Here is a 7,221-nt window from a genome sequence, read left to right on the forward strand (position 1 = left end):
TGAGCGTCGATTCGGGCGCCTTAACTCGGCGTTTGGTTCATCCCACAGCGCCAGTTCTGCTTACCAAAAGTGGCCCACTTGGCACTCCGATCCGAGTCGTTTGCTCGCGGCTTCAGCATATCAAGCAAGCCGGAGATCTCACCCATTTAAAGTTTGAGAATAGGTTGAGGTCGTTTCGGCCCCAAGGCCTCTAATCATTCGCTTTACCGGATGAGACTCGTACGAGCACCAGCTATCCTGAGGGAAACTTCGGAGGGAACCAGCTACTAGATGGTTCGATTAGTCTTTCGCCCCTATACCCAGCTCCGACGATCGATTTGCACGTCAGAATCGCTACGGACCTCCATCAGGGTTTCCCCTGACTTCGTCCTGGCCAGGCATAGTTCACCATCTTTCGGGTCCCAACGTGTACGCTCTAGGTGCGCCTCACCTCGCAATGAGGACGAGACGCCCCGGGAGTGCGGAGGCCGCCGCCCCGTGAAGGGCGGGGAAGCCCCATCCTCCCTCGGCCCGCGCAAGGCGAGACCTTCACTTTCATTACGCCTTTAGGTTTCGTACAGCCCAATGACTCGCGCACATGTTAGACTCCTTGGTCCGTGTTTCAAGACGGGTCGTGAAATTGTCCAAAGCTGAAGCGCCGCTGACGGGAGCGATTATTCCGCCCGAGAGCATCCCGAGCCAACAGCGGCGCGGGTCCGGGGCCGGGCCAGGTAGGTCCGTCATCCGGGAAGAACCGCGCGCGCTTGCCGGGAGCCCGAGCGCCCAAAGGGGCGAATCGACTCCTCCAGATATACCGCCGGGCAGCCAGCCAGGACACCGGGGCTCTGCCCAACAGACGCGAACCGAGGCCCGCGGAAGGACAGGCTGCGCACCCGGGCCGTAGGCCGGCACCCAGCGGGTCGCGACGTCCTACTAGGGGAGAAGTGCGGCCCACCGCACACCGGAACGGCCCCACCCCGCGGCGAGTGGAAAGGCAACCGGACACGACCCCGCCGCGGATTGCTCCGCGCGGGCGGCCGGCCCCATCTGCCGAGGGCGGAGGCCAGTGGCCGGATGGGCGTGAATCTCACCCGTTCGACCTTTCGGACTTCTCACGTTTACCCCAGAACGGTTTCACGTACTTTTGAACTCTCTCTTCAAAGTTCTTTTCAACTTTCCCTCACGGTACTTGTTCGCTATCGGTCTCGTGGTCATATTTAGTCTCAGATGGAGTTTACCACCCACTTGGAGCTGCACTCTCAAGCAACCCGACTCGAAGGAGAGGTCCCGCCGACGCTCGCACCGGCCGCTACGGGCCTGGCACCCTCTACGGGCCGTGGCCTCATTCAAGTTGGACTTGGGCTCGGCGCGAGGCGTCGGGGTAGTGGACCCTCCCAAACACCACATGCCACGACAGGCGGCAGCCTGCGGGGTTCGGTGCTGGACTCTTCCCTGTTCGCTCGCCGCTACTGGGGGAATCCTTGTTAGTTTCTTTTCCTCCGCTTAGTAATATGCTTAAATTCAGCGGGTAGTCTCGCCTGCTCTGAGGTCGTTGTACGAGGTGTCGCACGCCACACCGCCAGCCGGCTGTGCACGCTACCGAGTAAGTACCGGTATGCGAACCGCCAGGCGACGGGCGCGCATCGCACGTTTAAGGAGGCGCGGCCGGCCCCACAGGCGGCCGCGACGCTCCCAGGTCTGCGAAGCGGGGCAAACGCCGCGCGCTTCAGTATACGTAGCCGACCCTCAGCCAGACGTGGCCCGGGAACGGAATCCATGGACCGCAATGTGCGTTCGAAACGTCGATGTTCATGTGTCCTGCAGTTCACATGTCGACGCGCAATTTGCTGCGTTCTTCATCGACCCACGAGCCGAGTGATCCACCGTCCTGGGTGATCTTTTCTTAGTTTACACTGTCTCTTTCAAGACAGTTGCATAGGCGGGACGTAGGCGTGTGGCGGCCCCTGTTCAAGCGTTCTGTGTCCAACGGCCTCACGGCCGATGGGCGTCGTACGGCTCCACACCGGAGCGGACAGGCAGTCGGGCGAAAGTCATTCAAAACCGGCGCCAGGCGCCAGGTGCCGCAGGCCAGCCGCTCCAGCGCTTCAGCGCTCGTACCACACAACATTGGCGTTAGTTTTGAGAAGCACGCGTGGTTCCGCACGCGGCGCACGGCTACTGCGAGCCGTACAGGTAGCGTGTTGCGCGACACGACACGCACATCGAAAGACATGCAGTCTAGTCGGTAATGATCCTTCCGCAGGTTCACCTACGGAAACCTTGTTACGACTTTTACTTCCTCTAAATGATCAAGTTTGGTCATCTTTCCGGTAGCATCGGCAACGACAGAGTCAATGCCGCGTACCAGTCCGAAGACCTCACTAAATCATTCAATCGGTAGTAGCGACGGGCGGTGTGTACAAAGGGCAGGGACGTAATCAACGCGAGCTTATGACTCGCGCTTACTGGGAATTCCTCGTTCATGGGGAACAATTGCAAGCCCCAATCCCTAGCACGAAGGAGGTTCAGCGGGTTACCCCGACCTTTCGGCCTAGGAAGACACGCTGATTCCTTCAGTGTAGCGCGCGTGCGGCCCAGAACATCTAAGGGCATCACAGACCTGTTATTGCTCAATCTCGTGCGGCTAGAAGCCGCCTGTCCCTCTAAGAAGAAAAGTAATCGCTGACAGCACGAAGGATGTCACGCGACTAGTTAGCAGGCTAGAGTCTCGTTCGTTATCGGAATTAACCAGACAAATCGCTCCACCAACTAAGAACGGCCATGCACCACCACCCACCGAATCAAGAAAGAGCTATCAATCTGTCAATCCTTCCGGTGTCCGGGCCTGGTGAGGTTTCCCGTGTTGAGTCAAATTAAGCCGCAGGCTCCACTCCTGGTGGTGCCCTTCCGTCAATTCCTTTAAGTTTCAGCTTTGCAACCATACTTCCCCCGGAACCCAAAAGCTTTGGTTTCCCGGAGGCTGCCCGCCGAGTCATCGGAGGAACTGCGGCGGATCGCTGGCTGGCATCGTTTATGGTTAGAACTAGGGCGGTATCTGATCGCCTTCGAACCTCTAACTTTCGTTCTTGATTAATGAAAACATACTTGGCAAATGCTTTCGCTTCTGTTCGTCTTGCGACGATCCAAGAATTTCACCTCTAACGTCGCAATACGAATGCCCCCGCCTGTCCCTATTAATCATTACCTCGGGTTCCGAAAACCAACAAAATAGAACCGAGGTCCTATTCCATTATTCCATGCACACAGTATTCAGGCGGGCTTGCCTGCTTTAAGCACTCTAATTTGTTCAAAGTAAACGTGCCGGCCCACCGAGACACTCACTCAAGAGCACCCTGGTAGGATTGCAACGGGGTCCGCCTCGGGACGCACGAGCACGCACGAGGCGCGTCGCACGCCTTCAGCTCGCCCCACCGGCAGGACGTCCCACGATACATGCCAGTTAAACACCGACGGGCGGTGAACCAACAGCGTGGGACACAAATCCAACTACGAGCTTTTTAACCGCAACAACTTTAATATACGCTATTGGAGCTGGAATTACCGCGGCTGCTGGCACCAGACTTGCCCTCCAATAGATACTCGTTAAAGGATTTAAAGTGTACTCATTCCGATTACGGGGCCTCGGATGAGTCCCGTATCGTTATTTTTCGTCACTACCTCCCCGTGCCGGGAGTGGGTAATTTGCGCGCCTGCTGCCTTCCTTGGATGTGGTAGCCGTTTCTCAGGCTCCCTCTCCGGAATCGAACCCTGATTCCCCGTTACCCGTTACAACCATGGTAGGCGCAGAACCTACCATCGACAGTTGATAAGGCAGACATTTGAAAGATGCGTCGCCGGTACGAGGACCGTGCGATCAGCCCAAAGTTATTCAGAGTCACCAAGGCAAACGGACCGGACGAGCCGACCGATTGGTTTTGATCTAATAAAAGCGTCCCTTCCATCTCTGGTCGGGACTCTGTTTGCATGTATTAGCTCTAGAATTACCACAGTTATCCAAGTAACGTGGGTACGATCTAAGGAACCATAACTGATTTAATGAGCCATTCGCGGTTTCACCTTAATGCGGCTTGTACTGAGACATGCATGGCTTAATCTTTGAGACAAGCATATGACTACTGGCAGGATCAACCAGGGAGCTGCGTCAACTAGAGCTGAGCAGCCGGCCGCCCGGGAGTGTGTCCCGGGGGCCCGCGCGAACACGCAAGCGTCCGCTCAATTATTCTGCAAACAGGAGGAGGCTGAGCTCCCCTGCACAATACACCTCGAAACCCTCTCAGGTCCCGGCGGCGCGCAGCGCCGTCCTAAGTACTTGGTCGGGTTCGAGAGAGGCGCAATCGCCCGGAGTTTGGCGAGTAGACGCTTTAGGTGCGACCACCCGTGCTCCCAACTGAGCTTGCCGCTGCCGACAGAGGCCCGGGAGCGTGCTGTCGTGGCATTGCCGGCGGGAGACAACACGCGCCACCTACGGTGGCCGGCAGCTCCAACGCCAGCGCCACAGAAGGACAAAAGCCCCACTTGGGTGCCGAAGCGAACTCTCCCAGCACAGCGCACGCGCCAACACGTCCGCACAGCTGCGATACAATCCACCTGCGAGAACCGCAGAGGCGACCGAGCAGCAGACGGCGTCGCGGCGCCGAGCGCCGGGCGGCGGCGCATCCTCAGCGCACACAGTCCTCAATCGGACCAGCACACTGCAGATGTCCACCGCGCTTCGCACCGGGCCCGCGAGGACCTACTTTGGCCGCACGGCGCCGCGTGCAGGGTGCGCCGGCGCGCAGCTGCGCCGCCTGCCGCCTCCGTCGGCCGGCGCGCCTGCCACTGGCCGCCCCCACCAGCCGGCTGTAGCGCGTGCGCCCACGCACCGCGCGGCCAGCACGCCGGAAGGCCCCCCCTCACCGGCCGGGGACGGTCCCACCCAGCCACCGCCGCGTATCGCTTCACACCCACATGCCATTCACGTTCGTGGGCATGGTGGGTATCGCTGAAACAACCGGTTGGTAGCTCAACCGATCGTCGCCATCACTGATTCACCTCTAGCGAGAACAACCGCACCACAACGGTTTACCAGTTCTTCATTTGCGTAACGTCACCAGCAAACGTAGACGTCCATCGCCATTTGCAAATTCAACGATTGTTGCATGCCTGTGTCAGGTGTCACGACACACTATGTCTGCCCACATACACGCAACAACATGTGCACGCTTCGCGAACACGTGGAAGGTGGCCCCCGTACGTATGCGATGTCCATTGCGCGAACGACTGTCAACCGGCCTCTGTCGCATGTCGCAGATGTGGAACGCAGTGCACCATGCTATCACGGTGTGTGAGAAGAGACGACTACGTCTGACAACACGCGCCACTACATCAACAGACGGCTCATGCTGATCGCCATCCACGGCATACCATACTGCAATCCAGCTCTTATAGGGAGACGACACGTAGCTGAGTGCACAATATTTGGACCGTATGGTTCGCCGTTGTTGGCGCAGTCGTGGTACGGTCACACATGTACCACGATGTATCATTCAGTACATGAGGACCAATGTGCGGTACAGTGTGTGATTTGGACGTACAACATCAGCGGACAGTTGCCACAAGCCGTACCACAACGTAGGCTGTGCTTCGCCATGCGAATGCCAATGAACAACTGCGAAGGGCATTGAGCATGTACGTCCTGCCGCCATCCGCATTACAGTGTATAGCTGCAAGGTGTTTAACATGAAGCGATACTCTGGGGACCGGGCAGTGCGAGTAGCAAACTATATTGCGGGGGTTGCAGTTAGGCAACACTACACTAATTTAACGCGTCGTATGACAATTACAGAGCAGGTTAAGGCCCAACGTGTGTTGGGTTAAGGCCCAACGTGTGTTGGGTTAAGGCCCAACGTGTGTTGGGTTAAGGCCCAACGTGTGTTGGGTTAAGGCCCAACGTGTGTTGGGTTAAGGCCCAACGTGTGTTGGGTTAAGGCCCAACGTGTGTTGGGTTAAGGCCCAACGTGTGTTGGGTTAAGGCCCAACGTGTGTTGGGTTAAGGCCCAACGTGTGTTGGGTTAAGGCCCAACGTGTGTTGGGTTAAGGCCCAACGTGTGTTGGGTTAAGGCCCAACGTGTGTTGGGTTAAGGCCCAACGTGTGTTGGGTTAAGGCCCAACGTGTGTTGGGTTAAGGCCCAACGTGTGTTGGGTTAAGGCCCAACGTGTGTTGGGTTAAGGCCCAACGTGTGTTGGGTTAAGGCCCAACGTGTGTTGGGTTAAGGCCCAACGTGTGTTGGGTTAAGGCGCAACATAGGTTAGGTTAAGGCGCAACATAGGTTAGGTTAAGGCGCAACATAGGTTAGGTTAAGGCGCAACATAGGTTAGGTTAAGGCGCAACATAGGTTAGGTTACGGCGCAACATAGGTTAGGTTAAGGCGCAACATAGGTTAGGTTAAGGCGCAACATAGGTTAGGTTACGGCGCAACATAGGTTAGGTTAAGGCGCAACATAGGTTAGGTTAAGGCGCAACATAGGTTAGGTTAAGGCGCAACATAGGTTAGGTTAAGGCGCAACATAGGTTAGGTTAAGGCGCAACATAGGTTAGGTTAAGGCGCAACATAGGTTAGGTTAAGGCGCAACATAGGTTAGGTTAAGGCGCAACATAGGTTAGGTTAAGGCGCAACATAGGTTAGGTTACGGCGCAACATAGGTTAGGTTAAGGCGCAACATAGGTTAGGTTAAGGCGCAACATAGGTTAGGTTAAGGCGCAACATAGGTTAGGTTATGGCGCAACATAGGTTAGGTTACGGCGCAACATAGGTTAGGTTACGGCGCAACATAGGTTAGGTTAAGGCGCAACATAGGTTAGGTTAAGGCGCAACATAGGTTAGGTTAAGGCGCAACATAGGTTAGGTTAAGGCGCAACATAGGTTAGGTTAAGGCGCAACATAGGTTAGGTTAAGGCGCAACATAGGTTAGGTTAAGGCGCAACATGGGTTAGGTTAAGGCGCAACATGGGTTAGGTTAAGGCGCAACATGGGTTAGGTTAAGGCGCAACATGGGTTAGGTTAAGGCGCAACATGGGTTAGGTTAAGGCGCAACATGGGTTAGGTTAAGGCGCAACATGGGTTAGGTTAAGGCGCAACATGGGTTAGGTTAAGGCGCAACATGGGTTAGGTTAAGGCGCAACATGGGTTAGGTTAAGGCGCAACATGGGTTAGGTTAAGGCGCAACATGGGTTAGGTTAAG

The 7,221-nt window shown here is 56.4% G+C and overlaps 3 non-coding genes across 3 annotated transcripts in view; all 3 read right to left on the reverse strand.

Annotated features, from left to right (window-relative positions):
• Nucleotides 1-1,531, reverse strand: part of LOC124582290 — a 4,222-nt gene extending 2,691 nt beyond the window's left edge. Inside the window, exon 1 of the ribosomal RNA XR_006973862.1 lies at nucleotides 1-1,531. This exon is cut by the window's left edge and continues 2,691 nt beyond it. This is a non-coding gene — a ribosomal RNA (large subunit ribosomal RNA).
• A 188-nt stretch (nucleotides 1,532-1,719) lies between these two features.
• LOC124582289 lies at nucleotides 1,720-1,874 on the reverse strand. Its single transcript, XR_006973861.1, has one exon. It is a non-coding gene; the product is annotated as a 5.8S ribosomal RNA (ribosomal RNA).
• Nucleotides 1,875-2,225: 351 nt separating this feature from the next.
• On the reverse strand, nucleotides 2,226-4,135 carry LOC124582276. The gene has a single exon (XR_006973850.1). It is a non-coding gene; the product is annotated as a small subunit ribosomal RNA (ribosomal RNA).
• Nucleotides 4,136-7,221: the final 3,086 nt, after the last annotated feature.

This window comes from Schistocerca americana, unplaced genomic scaffold (genome assembly GCF_021461395.2).
Source record: "Schistocerca americana isolate TAMUIC-IGC-003095 unplaced genomic scaffold, iqSchAmer2.1 HiC_scaffold_407, whole genome shotgun sequence".
Taxonomy (NCBI): Eukaryota; Metazoa; Arthropoda; class Insecta; order Orthoptera; family Acrididae; genus Schistocerca; species Schistocerca americana.